This window comes from Hemitrygon akajei, chromosome 18, assembly GCF_048418815.1.
Source record: "Hemitrygon akajei chromosome 18, sHemAka1.3, whole genome shotgun sequence".
Taxonomy (NCBI): domain Eukaryota; kingdom Metazoa; phylum Chordata; class Chondrichthyes; order Myliobatiformes; family Dasyatidae; genus Hemitrygon; species Hemitrygon akajei.
In genome coordinates this window covers 49491327-49508474 of record NC_133141.1, presented here as the reverse complement: position 1 = coordinate 49508474, position 17148 = coordinate 49491327, and the positions used below count along the sequence as shown (strand labels likewise).

The 17148-nt window shown below is 40.9% G+C and overlaps 1 non-coding gene across 1 annotated transcript; it reads right to left on the bottom strand.

Moving 5' to 3' along the window:
- Nucleotides 1–13071: 13071 nt before the first annotated feature.
- On the bottom strand, nucleotides 13072–13143 carry trnaq-uug (transfer RNA glutamine (anticodon UUG)). The gene has a single exon. It is a non-coding gene; the product is annotated as a tRNA-Gln (tRNA).
- Nucleotides 13144–17148: the final 4005 nt, after the last annotated feature.

Below are 17148 nucleotides of genomic sequence, written 5' to 3'. Positions count from 1 at the left end.
TGCTTGCGTGCCTCATTAATGTCAGACATGACAAAAATGGGATGGTTGTAAATCTTCCATGAAGTCACATGGAACCAGTAAATCTGTAACCAGAATATTGGAGAAATAGAGGTAGAGACAGAGAGAGGGAAAGATGGAGAGAAGAGAGGGGAGAGAGAAAAAAAGATTCAGAGAAAGAGAGGTATAGACAGTGAGAGACAGAGTCAGGGATCTATCATCACTTTGAGATAGCTGATTGGTGGAGCTTGCTGTAGAACTACCTGCTCCAGTGGCAATGTCACAGCAAGTTTTAAAGTAGCAAGAGACTGCAATACACACATCTGGTATCATGAAACAGATCATCAGATTATGTCTGAAAATTGAGCCAGTGAGTTCCCCAGCATGGCAGATGGTGAGGACTAGAGAGTTGGGATTCCACTGGTGCAGTTAATACACAAACTATCCAGGAATTCCCATGATGAGCTCCTAGTTCTTTGGCATCAAACCAAAATTATTCAGTAGTTAAATCTGGCCTATGATTCTGCACTGCACCAACTCAGTGACAATAGGGCTAATATAAATCCCATGATTTCAATGAGCCAGATTTTGCAGGGAAGTGCAAGAAGTTCTATGTAGATCTGCAGCATTTCCTTGTACAAATGCCTCCAGGTTTGGAAATCATGAAGTTACTGACAGCTCAACGGAAGAAATCAATGGTTTTCTTCATTGTGGTCTGTTACAGGAACCCCCAGATTCCAGCAGTACAGCACAAAAGCTGTGGTAATTTATTGGAGAATATACGGGATGGTTTTCTGAACCAACATGTCGAGGAACCAACTAGATAGTAGGCCATTCTAGATTGGGTATTGAGCAATGAGGAAGGATTAGTTAGCAATCTTGTCGTGCAAGGCCCCTTGGGTAAGAGTGACCATAATATGGTGGAATTCTTCATTAAGATGGAGAGTGACATAGTTAATTCAGAAACAAAGGTTCTGAACTTAAAGAAGGATAACTTTGAAGGTATGAGACGTGAATTAGCTAAGATGGACTGGCAAATGATACTTAAAGGGTTGACGGTGGATATGCAATGGCAAGCATTTAAAGATCGCATGGATGAACTACAACAATTGTTCATCCCAGTTTGGCAAAAGAATAAACCAGGGAAGGTAGTGCACCCGTGGCTGACGAGGGAAATTAAGGATAGTATCAAGTCCAAAGAAGAAACATATAAATTAGCAAAAAAAAAGTGGCACACCTGAGGACTGGGAGAAATTCAGAGACCAGCAGAGGAGGACAAAGGGCTTAATTAGGAAAGGGAAAAAAGATTATGAGAGAAAGCTGGCAGGGAACATAAAAACTGACTGTAAAAGCCTTTATAGATACGTGAAAAGAAAAAGATTGGTCAAGACAAATGTAGGTCCTTTACAGTCAGAAACAGGTGAATTGATCATAGGGAACAAAGACATGGCAGACCAATTGAATAACTACTTTGGTTCTGTCTTCACTAAGGAGGACATAAATAATCTTCCGGAAATAGTAGGGGACCAAGGGTCTAGTGAGATGGAGGAACTGAGGGAAATACATGTTAGTAGGGAAGTGGTGTTAGGTAAATTGAAGGGATTAAAGGCAGATAAATCCCCAGGGCCAGATGGTCTGCATCCCAGAGTGCTTAAGGAAGTAGCCCAAGAAATAGTGGATGCATTAGTGATAATTTTTCAAAACTCCTTAGATTCTGGATTAGTTCCTGAGGATTGGAGGGTGGCTAATGTAACCCCACTTTTTAAAAAAGGAGGGAGAGAGAAACCGGGGAATTATAGACCAGTTAGTCTGACATCGGTGGTGGGGAAAATGCTAGAGTCGGTTATTAAAGATGTGATAACAGCACATTTGGAAAGAGGTGAAATCATTGGACAAAGTCAGCATGGATTTGTGAAAGGAAAATCATGTCTGACGAATCTTATAGAATTTTTTGAAGATGTAACTAGTAGAGTGGATAGGGGAGAGCCAGTGGATGTGGTATATTTAGATTTTCAAAAGGCTTTTGACAAGGTCCCACACAGGAGTTTAGTGTGCAAACTTAAAGCACACAGTATTGGGGGTATAGTATTGATGTGGATAGAGAATTGACAGGAAGCAAAGAGAGGGAGTAAACGGGACCTTTTCAGAATGGCAGGCAGTGACTAGTGGGGTACCGCAAGGCTCAGTGCTGGGACCCCAGTTGTTTACAATATATATTAATGATTTAGATGAGGGAATTAAATGCAGCATCTCCAAGTTTGCGGATGACACGAAGCTGGGCGACGGTGTTAGCTGTGAGGAGGATGCTAAGAGGATGCAGGGTGACTTGGATAGGTTAGGTGAGTGGGCAAATTCATGGCAGATCCAATTTAATGTGGATAAATGTGAGGTTATCCACTTTGGTTGCAAGAACAGGAAAACAGATTATTATCTGAACGGTGGCCGATTAGGAAAAGGGGAGATGCAACAAGACCTGGGTGTCATTGTACACCAGTCATTGAAAGTGGGCATGCAGGTACAGCAGGCGGTGAAAAAGGCAAATGATATGTTGGCATTCATAGCAAAAGGATTTGAGTACAGGAGCAGGGAGGTTCTACTGCAGTTGCACAAGGCTTTGGTGAGACCACACCTAGAATATTGTGTGCAGTTTTGGTCCCCTAATCTGAGGAAAGACATTCGTGCCATAGAGGGAGTACAGAGAAGGTTCACCAGATTGATTCCTGGGATGGCAGGACTTTCATATGAAGAAAGACTGGATTGACTAGGCTTATACTCACTGGAATTTAGAAGATTGAGGGGGGATCTTATTGAAACGTATAAAATTCTAAAGGGATTGGACAGGCTAGATGCAGGAAGATTGTTTCCGATGTTGGGGAAGTCCAGAACGAGGGGTCACAGTTTAAGGATAAAGGGGAAGCCTTTTAGGACCGAGATGAGGAAAAACTTCTTCACACAGATAGTGGTGAATCTGTGGAATTCTCTGCCACAGGAAACAGTTGAGGCCGGTTCATTGGCTATATTTAAGAGGAAGCTAAATCTGGCCCTAGTGGCTAATGGGATCAGGGGGTATGGAGAGAAAGCGGGTACAGGGTTCTGAGTTGGATGATCAGCCATGATCATACTGAATGGCGGTGCAGGCTCAAAGGGCTGAATGGCCTACTCCTGCACCTATTTTCGATGTTTCTATGTTTCTATACCCTTACTTTCTCCATTAGGTTTTACCTGTGCAAGTTGAATGGAGAGGAACAGCTGTTAGGTATTAGCTTACTTACTATTTTTATTTATCAGAGATTGGTTAAATTTTTTAATTATTTTATATGTTCTCATATGTTTTTTCAGTTTTCTTACTTATTGTACTTCTTAAAATTTTAGTAAGTTTTAACCTTTCTTTAAAGATTCAGAAATATATATGTGTTTGATAGATTTGACAGCTGGTAAAGCTGGAGGATAAGGCAATAGTCACAGTATTTTCTGGACTTCAGAGGTGGGGCTTATTCTAGCCCTAAACATGAGAGTGATTGCACACAAAGGGGATTGCCACAATGCAAGACTAAATCTCAAAGAATTGGAGTGGTTTGAAAGCATGTGTTGACAATGTTGGATAAGCAAAAGGTAAATTTGATCAGAAGCAAGCACAGGCAGTTTTCAGCTGACAGGAATCATTGTTACAAAGTGCCTTTCATGGAAAGAAGCAGCTCCCATGAATGCCCAGCAGTAAGCCCCTTTCAGAACAGAGTTACTCATAAAGCCTTGTTAATAGGGCAATAAATTCTGTTTAACTTTTTACTGACTATAAATGCAAAGAAACATTATTGAAGTTTGGTCTGACTACTTTTACCAGCAAAAGAATATCAACCGGAAGAATTTTTGTTAATTTATCAATGGTCATTTTCATGTTAACCTGAAGTTTCTGTTAAGATATTTAAGGAAATTAAACCATGACCAACATTCTTGCTTGTATCTTCTTCCTTTCATACATTGACCTTAATGCAGTATGAGGGCCCTTTAAAAAGCAGCATTTGAGAGGCTTGTCTTGCATCTAATATACAAAATAACAGATGGTTATGAACAAATTACAGATTTGTCTGGCACTCTTTGTTGCTTTGGGATTTGTATATGTAGTCGTGGCTGCACCACGTTTGCACATTTTGAACACCCATATCAAATATAGTACTACATATATGTGTGTAGCCAACTTCTGATCATCCGCCAAATTGCAACAGTTATTTTGAGTATCTCACACAGATTTAAACAAAATGAAATAGTTTTATAAATAATTTTGCCTTGTTAGAACTAACATATGATTCTAGGTCTAAAATAAAACTACGCATGTAGAAAAAACTTGTGGACACATCACAGCTCAGTCGATTATGTACTTAATGGCATATACTTAACCACATAGTTTGACAAAATTGAGTGTTCAACTAAGTAACAATGGTAGAACCAAAAGAAGCATTTTTATTTGATATGTAGTGAATTAGTAGAATAAGTAACAGACAAAAAATCCTGCTTTTGAATCAGTTACATTAAGAAAATGTTCATGGCTTTTCTTTTAGAGTCGTTGATTAAAATGTAATGTTGGCCCCAATTGCATATTTGCCACATCAGCAGGAAGGGGGAGTTTAAACTCAGTCCAGAGAATATGGAGTGATTCAAACAGAACTATCTGCATTGAACACAAGCCAGGTACAAAGATATAAAGCAGCTGATACAAAACTCTAAACCATTCTCAGTAAATTCACTCAAAATGCACTTTATTGTTTTTTATAATATGCTAATACAGTATTTGATGTATTCTTGTAAAATCTAATCATTGCGTATCACATTCATGAATGTTATACTCTAACCTTTATTAGTCCCCCTAGTGGTTTCCTCACTCATATTTTCAGAGTGGCTTTTGTTTAAAATGTGAAGACAGAGGGACCCCTTTACCTTCTTTTATATGCAGGCAAGTGAGAGTCTGGATACATCCATAAATGTGGCAGATCAAGACTTAAACCAGATGATATTCTCGTGGCTCTGATCCTGGCATTAGATTAACTATTGTTGCATACAGTACATTGTCCTTTTAAATGAGTATTTTGCTTTCCTTTATCCCCATGCCCCAAGGGTAAAGAATTCCTATATATTTCAAAAAGCAAATAATTGTAGGTGCTAGTTGAGTTTGTGTTAAATCGCTTCTCTAAGAGCACATGAAGTCTCAGGTGAGTTAGCCCATACAGACTGAGATCCTAGAATTCTTCTTGTGGTCAGAAGGTTTCTTAACGTAATTGGGTAAAGGTGATGTAATTGGATACATTATCCATGGTCTGATTATCCCATTTTTCCATTAACCATGTGCAGAGGTAAAAAAACAACATAAATCATACAATACATTCAGTCTACAAGTCCAGATCTGGTTAAAGCCTTGTACTGATGGACAATGTTAGGAACAGGCACCAAGAAATTGGATTGCACCTTTTTTCTTTGTCAACTACAATGGCATTGCAGTTAGGACTAAAGCCGAACTGTGTTATCCACAATGAAAAGTGTGAACTTGGTCAGAGAAAACTTGTAACAGCTTTAAGCTGAGGCAGTCTTTTAACATTGAGGATGCCTCGCTTCCTTTCTAGTTCTGCAGCTTCTAAAGTGACTGATGAGACTAAATAGAGTTGGCAACTGGTGGGGTAGGAGGTTCTCTCATGGGAGGGAGTTTTGTGCAGGGTAACACAGATGCGTAGTTCAAGAGGTGACATACTTCTTCTGACATTTATTTTGAGTTTCTCTGTGCTCCTGACAAATGGACTTAAGGTTTTCAGTGCCACCTCAATGCCCCTTCTCCTCTCTGAGTGCTCATGGACAGGGATTTCAGGGAGATGTCGTACTTTTGAAAAGAGGTTTTGGAAATATCCTTTAATCATTGCTTCCACTATCACGGCCATGCTCAGAACAGAATGCTTGTTCTGGGAGTCTGGTTTTGGGTATGTAAACAATATCTACCTATCCCCTTGAAAGGCCTGGTTCAGGACATAGATGACCCTGCTTACAAGGACAGCAGTTCACCTCCTGTCATGACATCCAGAGAGGAGAATCACTTGTAATCCTGGCCATCAAACCCCACTTACAAAGTTGGTAAAAGGTAATGGCAGTAATATGCAAGTAACAAAGTGTAAAAAAAATTGATGAGTTCCCATTCTGCTGCTTCATTCCACCCTGCCATAAAATTCACTTGAAACATTTTTGACACCTCTCTCCCTTTCTTGATGTCTGTATCCATCTTAGGAGACAAACTATCGATCGACATTTATTATACCTGTACTGATTCCCACAGCTACCCAGTTCACACCTTCTTCCACCCTGACTCTTTTAAGGATGCCATTCCTTTCTCTCGGTTTCTATGTCTCTGCTGCATCTGTTCCTGAAATGAGGTTTTCTGTTCCAGTACAACTGAGGTGCACTCCTTTTGCAGTAAACATGGTATCACCCCAACAATGTTTGAAGGAAGCCTCACCCACATCTCCACTATTTTCCACATTTCTGTCCTCACCCCACCTCCTCCCAGACAGAACATGGATACAGGCATAAGAGACTGTAGTTGCTGAAAATCTGCAGCAACACATAAAGGAGCTGGAGGAACTCAGCAGGTCAAGCAGCATCTATGAAGGGAAATGAGCAGTCGATGTTTTAGGTCAAGAACCTTAATCAGGACAGGGATAGAATAGTGATAGAATATGGATAGAGCTCTTTTGGTTCTTCCTTTCTACCCCACCAGCCTCTGCATCCAGCACATCATTCTTCAACATTTCCACCAGCTACAACATGAGCACACAACCAGTTGCATTTTCCCTTCCCCTCGCTTTTCTGCTTTCTGTAGGGACCACTCCATCTATGACTCTGGTTCACTCATCCCTTCTCACCCCACTCTCCCTATCCTAGGCATTTTACCTTGCAGCCATAGGAGGTGTAACTCTTATCCCCATACCTCCTCCATCAGCACTATCCGGGGCATAAATAACCCTTCTGGATAAGGCAGAGATTCGCATGCACCCCTTTCAGCCTTGTTTATTATATTTAGTGCTCACAATGTGGTTGTCTCTACATTGGCAAGGTCAAGCTAGATGAGGCAACTTGCAACCAAGAACTTGCTCTATGTCTGCAATGGCCATTTTGAGCTTCCATTTGCATATCACGTATCTCCCTTCCTCACTCCCACACCGATCTGTCTGTCCTCACCACTACCAGTATGAGACAAAAGCCAAATTAGAGGATGAACAGATCATAATCCACCATTGTAGTCTACAACTCAGTGGTATAAACACTGCATTTTCCAATTGCAGGTAACCGGCAACACTCTGTCCATTCCTCTCTCCCATGATCCACCCAGGTTCTCTCAATCACCTCCTTTCCAGCCTACTGCTCAACCTTCCCCCGACCTGCCTCCTCCCCAGTGCCTTGTTACCCTGATTCCTTCTTCTTGCCCACCTGAACCCATTTGTCCATTACCCAAACATTTAACCCAATGGGCCTCCTATCCCCTCCCCCATTGGTTCAGTCTGCCCATCATCCCTCTCTCCCTTACTGCCTTCCAAAGTTCAAAGCTCAGAAGTTCGACAATCATCCCACGGTCAAAGTCACTTAGACCACATTTCATCCCCTTCTGATGTTTGGTCTAAACAACAACTGAATCGCTTGACCATGTATGTATACTTTTTATGCATTGAGTTTCTGCCACATGATTGGTTGATTAGATATTTGCCATTAACAAAGTGTACAAGTTTACCTATTAAGGTGGCCACTGAGTGTATGTGTAAACAGTTGTGGATTTCTATGTGTAACACTCTGATTAATATTATTTTACTGCTATACTGTAGGTATTTCATTTTAGCAGTTCTGCAAGAGGAGTCTGTTCTGCTTTCAGCTAAGAAAAGGGGCTTTGTTGTTCAAGTTAGGAATGTTGTGTTAGCCAATCGGGGTGGTGGAATTGGGAGAAGGTTCTAGAGAACGCTGGGTGGAGAGGTTTTTGGTGAGGGACACTGGTGCAGGTAGAGGTCTTTTTGGAGGGAGCTGGGAGAAGACAGGAGGGAAGATGGTTGAGGATGCCGTCCCTGTTGCACAGAGTGTTTTGTGCAGATGAATGGCTTCAAGGGGGAAGGGCCAATACTCCTGTGGGAGAGCCCGTTTGTTCGAGATCGATTTTGAGTGGCATTCGGAAGGTGGTGTGTATTTTCACGCAGGCCAAGGATCCAGCGGGCAAGCTGAAGACAACTTCAAGATGAACTCCAAATTATGTGCATGTTTGAACTGGGCCCTTTTTAATTTTTTTTTTCTTTTTCCTACTAACTGTTCAATAAAGCTTTATAACTATACCTTCTTTATAATTGTATGCAGTATAGAAGCTGTATTTCTTGCCGATGAGTAATTGCACGGGGGCAGTATTTACACAGTATTCACACAGATCGAGGTTCAGCTGGGTGAGACATCCCAACTTCCCAGGTTTGGTGGGACCCAAGTCATACCGACCCTAGATGTACGGAGCTTGAGAAAAGTAGGTTTCTCACCACTGAGTCCAGTGGCTGTTAGCGAGAGGCTAACGAGCCGCACCTGTAGAGACGCCCAGTAAAAGGGGATTTCATCTGTGTGTGTTTTTTAAAGGAAAAGCATTGTACTTTGCCTTTGAGGATTGAATACACCATGTCATATGATTTCCAATACATTGTTGCACCAGACTTATCTTTCAGACAATAATATACACTATAATAATTTGCAATAATGTGCAATAATAATGTACAAAATAATAAAACAGACTACTGTACTATGATGTGTATTCTCCTGTCACACAGAGATGAACTGTTGTATATGCTAGGTGCATTTCATTGGAAAGATGTTCTGTAACAATCCTTGTGACAGCGGAGCTGAATGAATCTGTTTGAAAGGGGTGGGGGGGGGCTCCGCTGTTTATTCAGAGGGTCATGGGGAGGATGTACCAGATTGTCCATAATGGATAACAGTTTGTTTAGTGACCTCCTCTCCACCACAAACTCAAAAGAGTCCGGGTTGTAGCCAAGGACAGGCCCAGCCTTTGTGATGAGTTTATTTAGACTTTTTGCATCACCAGCACTGATGCTGCTTCCCAACATAGAGCAGCAAAGAAGACTGCACTCGCTACGACAGACCGGTAAAAGATCTCCAACATCCCGCTACACACAGTGAAGGGTCTCAGCTTCCTTAGAAAACAGAGTCTGCTCATCCCCTTCTTGTAAACAGCCCTGATGTTGGTTTTCTAGCCAAGTTTATTGTCAATGTGAACACCCAAGTATTTGTACTCCTCCACTGCAAATTCTTTGAACTTCTAGAGCTTTATCTTTAATTTTTGTATTGGTATGAGCCTAGAGACACATCACAGAAGGCCATTTGAGTGCAGTTTATGCCTACTTGCACTGGACAGACATTGTCCTGATTTCAAGTTCAAGTTTAGTTTATTGTCATTCAACAATACACATGTATATCTCTGAACAAAACAACATTCATCCGGACCAAGGTGCACAACAAAGTACATATAACTCACACACATAACACATAATGTAATATTTCCACTAGTGAGTTAACAAATAATAAGGTGCATTTACAACACAAGTTATAAAGTAAACAGTATAATGCTACATGATGAGACCTGGGTGGTGACAGGGAGTTCAGTAGTTTTATGGCCTGGGGGAAGAAGCTGTTTCCCTTCCTTACAGTTCTTGTCCTAATGCTATTGTACCTCCTACCTGATGGTAGGGGGTCAAAGAGGTTGTTGGATGGATGGGAGGGATCATTGACAATGCTTAGGGCCCTGCATACACTTCACTCCTGATAAATATCGCTGATGGGTGGAAGAGAGATCCCGCTGATCCTCTCAGCAGTCCTTGCAATACTTTGTCGGGACTTGTGGTCAGATGCCTTGCAATTTCCGTACGAGACTCACGATGGTGCATTTGTAAACGTTGGTTAGAATGAGGGTGGGGGGGGGGGGGTGGTGCTGAGCCTCACTTGCCTCAATATCCTCCAGGAAGTGGAGACACTGCTGTGCTTTGTTGACCAAAGAGGTGGTATTGAGGAACGAGGTGAGATTGTCGGTTATGTGCACTCGCAGAAACTTGATGCTCCTAACTCTCTAAACAGAGGAGCACAACCTAGCAATTATAGGCCTGTCAGTTTGACATCAGTGGTGGGTAAATTAATGGAAAGTATTCTTAGAGATGGTATATATAATTATCTGGATAAACAGGGTCTGATTGGGAACAGTTAACATGGATTTGTGCGTGGAAGGTCATGTTTGACAAATCTTATCGAATTTTTTGAAGAGGTTACGAGGAAAGTTGACGAGGGTAAAGCAGTTGATATTGTCTATATGGACTTCAGTAAGGCCTTTGACAAGGTTTCGCACAGAAGGTTAGTTAGGAAGGTTCAATCGTTAGGTATTAATATTGAAGTAGTAAAATGGATTCAACAGTGGCTGGATGGGAGATGCCAGAGAGTAGTGGTGGATAACTGTTTGTCAGGTTGGAGGCCGGTGACTAGTGGTGTGCCTCAGGGATCTGTACTGGGTCCAATGTTGTTTGTCATATACATTAATGATCTGGATGATGGGGTGGTAAATTGGATTAGTAAGTATGCAGATGATACTAAGGTACATGGCGTTGTGGATAATGAAGTAGGTTTTCAAAGTTTGCAGAGAGATTTAGGCCAGTTACAAGAGTGGGCTGAACGATGGCAGATGGAGTTTAATGCTGATAAGTGTGAGGTGCTACATTTTGGTAGGAATAATCCAAATAGGACATACATGGTAAATGGTAGGGCACTGAAGAATGCAGTAGAACAGAGTGATCTAGGAATAATGGTGCATAGTTCCCTGAAGGTGGAATCTCATGTGGATAGGGTGGTGAAGAAAGCTTTTGGTATGTTGGCATTTATAAATCAGAGCATTGAGTATAGGAGTTGGGATGTAATGTTAAAATTGTACAAGGCATTGGTAAGGCCGAATTTGGAGTATTGTGTACAGTTCTGGTCACCGAATTACAGGAAAGATGTCAACAAAATAGAGAGAGTACAGTGAAGATTTACTAGAATGTTACCTGGGTTTCAGCACCTAAGTTACAGAGAAAGATTGAACAAGTTAAGTCTTTATTCTTTGGAGCGTAGAAGGTTGAGGGGGGACTTGATAGGGGTATTTAAAATTGTGAGAGGGATAGATAGAGTTGACGTGGATAGGCTTTTTCCATTGAGAGTAGGGGAGATTCAAACAAGAGGACATGAGTTGAGAGTTAGGGGGCAAAAGTTTAAGAGTAACATGAGGGGGAATTTCTTTACTCAGAGAGTGGTAGCTGTGTGGAACGAGCTTCCAGTAGAAGTGGTACAGGCAGGTTCGGTACTGTCATTTAAAGTAAAATTGGATAGGTATATGGACAGGAAAGGAATGGAGGGTTATGGGCTGAGTGCGGGTCAGTGGAACTAAGCAATGACAGTAAGCATTCGGCATGGACTAGAAGGGCTGAGATGGCCTGTTTCCGTTCTGTAATTGTTATATGGTTATATGGTTACTCAGGGGTGTGGCTTTTTAATGAATTGACATTAAAATGAGAAAGAGGTAATAGGAGGGTTTAAACAGTGTACTAAAAGGACCAGGGTAGCCTGATAAAGAAAGCATGTGCTTTGTGCAAGAAAACTATGGAGACCCTCAGTATTACAACCAGCAGCTCCTCATTGGAGGTGGCCAGGGAATTCACTGCAAGGAATAATCCTACATCTGTACAGATGTTAAATGATTGTGGCAGAGTCTGCAACACAAGTAAATTTTCTGCTGGCTGTCACTTTTTTTGGGCTGAAGGACAAGTAGATGGAGTCTTCTGTTCTTGAGAATGGAAACACCAAGGCCCCTATATGGAAAATCCTACAAAAAGTAGTGGATATGGCCCAGTCCATCAAGGGTAAAACCCTTCGCAACATTGAGCACATCTCCAAGGGGTGCTGTCGCTAGAAAGCAGCATCCATCGTCAGGGATCCTCACCATCAGGGCCATGCTTTCGCCTCATTGCTGCCATCAGGAAGAAGGTACAGGAGCCTCAGGACTCACACCACTAGGTTCAGGAACAGTTATTACACCTCAACCATCAGGTTCTTGAACCAAAGAGGATATCTTCTCTCAATTTCACTCATCCCATTACTGAACTGTTCCCACAACCAATGGACTCATTTTCAAGGATTCTTCATCTCATATTCTTGATATATATCACTTTTTAAATTATTATTATTGCAATTTATATTTTCTTGGCTCAAGCTGGTGAAACCTGAGATATGGGCATAGACAAGCACACTCATTTCTCAATTGTTAGGAACTTTCGAACTATTCTAGTAGTATTTATTATTTAGCTTTCTGAAGAGTTACATACATGGTGTGTAGCCCTAATAGTTTAATGCTATTGTTGTAGTGACTTTGGGATGATACCAGTTGTAGATATTACTATTGGGACAAAGTATACCCTGTTCATGTTCCAGAGTCTTTCAATTTCCTCTTTTAATTCAGCATATTTCAGGTGTTTTTCACTTACTGATTTCTGTAAGTTATATATGTTTGGAATGACTATATCTATTAAATAAGTTGCTGTTATTTATTTATCATGTATGATATCTGGACGGTTATTATGGATTGTCCTATCTGTAATAACTGATCAGTCATAACATAATTTGTGGCATTCGACTGTAAAACTGGATCAGGCCTGTATACATAGCAAGGTGTGATTTCATTTATGAGTTTGAATTTTAAAGCAAGATTTTGATGAATGATGTTTTCCACTTGATTGTGCCCATGTAAGTAATCAGATTGAGTTCAACTGCTACAGGATCCCGTAACGTGTTGGATTGCTTCTGGGCTCTCTCAGCATTTTCTACACTTATCATCTTGAATTTCTGGTCTTTTACTTTGTATTTATTTATCCAATTTCTGCATATAATATGTGGTATTTGTGTCCCTTGAATCCATTTATGCGACTAGACATTGAAAGAGCCATTGAACTTTACAATCAACTTCCCAATCTCCAATGTTATCAAAACATAGTGAGGTCCCACCGAGATTTGAACTCAGATCGCTGGATTCAAAGTCCAGAGTGCTAACCATTACACCATGAGACCAAACTGCTTATTACTATTGAATTTTTCTCCTTTTTGTTTTTGCATATTGGTTGTTTGTCCGTCCTGTTAGTTGCAGTCTTTCATTGATTGTATTGTGTTTCCTGGATTTACTGTGATTGCCCGCAAGTAAATGAATCTCAGGGTTGTATATAGTAATGTATATGTACTTTGATAATAAATTTACTTTGAACTTTGAACAGGGTCTGTGATCTCCCCAGTGCAGCAATAAGTAGAAAACAGTAAATATGGCACCGATAATTACAAAAAATTTGGCTGATCCTGGGATCAAAAATTTAGAGTGAACATGTCCCCGATTTTCTTAAAGAACATGTAGAAAGTCAGATTTCTCAGTGATGGTGAAGAATACAGGTGGAATTTGACTCCTTAAAAAGCATGGATTCCATGGACATGGGGTAAGTAAATGCTGCTTGTTCTGTGAAAATGAATTATTTCATTGTTCAAACCAGTGAAATTATTAATCTGGGCATGGTACTATTACTTCTATCAGTGGTGGAGGTTGGGGGTTGGATTTTCACCATAAAGGTGCTAAATCCAAACAAAAATCATGATAATAGTCACCAGTCAAGTTTTCCAACAAGATGAGATGCCTAAAAACCACTTAAAGCCAGTTTTCAAAAGCACAACATCATTTCCCTTGGAATTGTACAAAGGAGTTTCAAGACCTTTTGTGCACTGATATAAAGGCAATAACTATCTCCCAGATTTCAAATTCCCTGATAAAAGTAATTTTGAAGACAATTTTAAAGTTTGAATAATTTCTATTAGGAAAGTACTTAAACTCTTTTTCACGAGCAACTGAACAGCAAGTCATCAAACAGATTCTTAATGTTAGATACTCAAGATTCAGCAATCCTAAGATGAAAATTATCTTTAAAACAAGGATCTCTAGAACTAAGGAGGCTTTACATTTCACCTGGAGTTCTGCATATTAAATAGCAAACTATTCTAATTATTGGAACTTGGATCAATTAATAATGTATCAGCTGGAAGCAGAAAATTTACACCCTAAATGTATGGAAGCATGTGTTGGTTCCAGAAGAAGATACAAATTCTCTGGCCATCCCTTGGTCTAGGAATGATCACAAAGTACAAGAAGTTCCAGCTTTTAAGGATAAACACAAGAGATTCTGCAGGTACTGGAAACCTTGAGTAACACACACGAAATGTTGGAGGAGTCAGCAAGTCAGGCAACATCTATAGTGGGAAATAAACAGTTGACGTTTTGAGCTAAGATCCTTCACCATGACTTCTGAGGAAGTCAGGAAGGATCACTAAAATCCCTATGTCAATTGCCAAAAAACTTTTGTACAAGTTTAAGCTCAAGTTTAATTGTCATTCAACCATACAAGAATACCCATGAATACAGCCAAGCGAATCAGTGTTTCTCTGGGGCCAAGGTGCAAAACACAGTACCAACAGTCACACACAGCACAACACACATATCACACATATAAGATAGCAGTAAATATACAGTCACACAAAAAATATAGCCCAAGTCCCTGAGTCCATGGATGTTGTCGGCAGGAGCAAGCCTGTAGTAGTCTACAAACACAATCCAACTTGTCTTCTACTGAATGAACACTGGAGGGCAGCACTGACACCAGCAAACTGGCAACACCTCAGCATGAGGCCTAGTCCTTGCTACAACTGAGGCCATGCAGCTCCCACACCATCAGTCTTCCAATGAACCAGTGAACTGGACTTGCAGCCTTCCACATTACCAGTGTCCAACAGGGTCTTGCGATCACAAAAAAAACAACTATGACCATCACTTACTGCACACCAGCTTCAATGTCTCCCTGTATCAGGCAGCAACACAGCCTGCACTAAGTCTAGCTCCTCTGCAAACAAGGAACTCGCTGACAGGGTAGACCTGCAGTACCTGCAACCTATTAGTGAGAAGCCTAATGTAAAAGAAGCTTTCCAGTCTATATATGTGAATTATTTTAAAGTCCAGAGATGCTATCTTGCAATAAAACCACACAGTCATTCTGAACCAGACCTGTCACAATAAGAAGCCAATGATAAATAATCTAATGGCAATATTTGGAGGAGATGGATTGGTCAGTGCAAGCCACTGTTCTGCTGAAACCACATAAAACGTGAAACATAGAAACAGAGAATGTTATAGCACAGTACAGGACCTTTGGCCCACAATGTCGCACCAACCTTTTAACCCACTCCAAGTTCAATCTAACCCTTCCCTATCATGTAGCCCTCCATTTTTCTACCATCCATGTGCCTATCTAAGAGTCTTTTAAATGTCCCCAATGTATTGGCCTCGCCACCACCCCAGGCAGCACGTTCCATGCACCCACCACCTTCTGTGTCAAAACTTACCTCTGACAACCCCTATGCTTTCTTCCCATCACCATAAAATTATGCACCCATGAGATAGAATGTTTCTCCTTCTATGTGTGTGGATAATAGGAGTAAACAGTTTATGGATACATGTTCACCTTTTGGGAGGAAAATCCATTCAATTGCTTTAAAATAATTCACATATAGACATAATTTTTGAATAATCCTTTGTAATGAGAAATTCAATATTTCCCAAGTGAAACACAAATGACGCATTTCACTGTATGTTCTGATGTAAATGCAATAAATAAATAAATCTAATCTAATCTAATTAAATCTAACTTTACGCCCATTTTTTGACCTCTGCCAGTGAGAACAGATCATTCCTATATACTCTATTTGGACCCCTCACTTTTTGTAAGCACCTCACTTATGCCTCAACTCATCTTCCTTTATTTCAAAGAAAACAACCCCAGTAGAGGTGGCTTCCAGTCCTACCAATATCAATCGGAGTTCCAAGATCCAAACAATCCCTGTTGTGAAACAGTCTCAGTTTTATTTGGAGCACTTTAAGTTGGCCTACTGCTTTTCTCACTATTTAATGGGACACTCTACTTAAGTTAGGAGAGCAGCTCCAGAATTGATTATTTCAAAACTCGACCATGTCTGCTTATGTTAACATGGTGTGGTTACCTCAGCACTACACTGCATGCACCATGAGTGTTCCACTGGTGACAACTGTGTCAGCACTCTACTACTGGTGGGTTCGTTATGGTCTTGGCTATTCATTCATTCAGGATGGGTTTGGGATTTGAGGAGGCAAAAGTATAACTATTAGTAAAGAGCCTGCTTCTAGAGAGTTTTCATAGGTACCACAATCGTCCATGAGTTTGTTCAGGGTTTCCAAGAATGAACTATTATGAAATGTGACATTCCATAAGAAGACCAACCACACACTCAGACCTGGGCTCCTCTTTACTTGGAGGTGAAGGTCATGTTGGGTCTCACCTTCCTCGTCAGAAGATCTTTCCAAGCAGCATCAGCAAATTTCTGTCGTGTCTCCGAATCTCTTAATTTGCTTTTCACTCCTTATCAGAAAAGTCATCCAAGGGCTGTAGGGAAAAGGGATGATCTCATTTACTTCAATTTCTGCAAGGAATAGTGGTATCTGTGATGCAGCTCCATCATAGGCATAACCCTCCCCACTGTTAAGGATATTTTCAAGAAGCAGTACCTCACAAAAGCAACATCCGTCACTAAAGATCCTCACCATCCAGGATATCCCTTCATCCTACTATCAGGGAGGAGGTACAGGAACCTGAAGACTCACTGTTACAACCATGGACTCCGATGCAGGGTCTACGTGCCCCTGCGGGTGGGTTGCGATGCAGATTTGGCAATTGTGCTCGTGAATATGCATGTGTCAGCTAATTATTATGGCAGTATTTAGCTCCCTTCTTTTCATTGTAGTGCTTGTTGAGACTTGAGCAAAGCACAGCAACATTACGCTGCCTGCTTGCATTCAGCCTTGCCTGAGAAAGTGGACTGTCAAGTCGACTGACACTCAAGACTAGCAGTATTCACTTTATATTCAGATATTACTTCCAGCCATGGTGTTGGCACCTAATTTTTCATTTGGGAGTCTTAGTTATCGGACCTGTTTGGCCTAACATTTATTGTTTT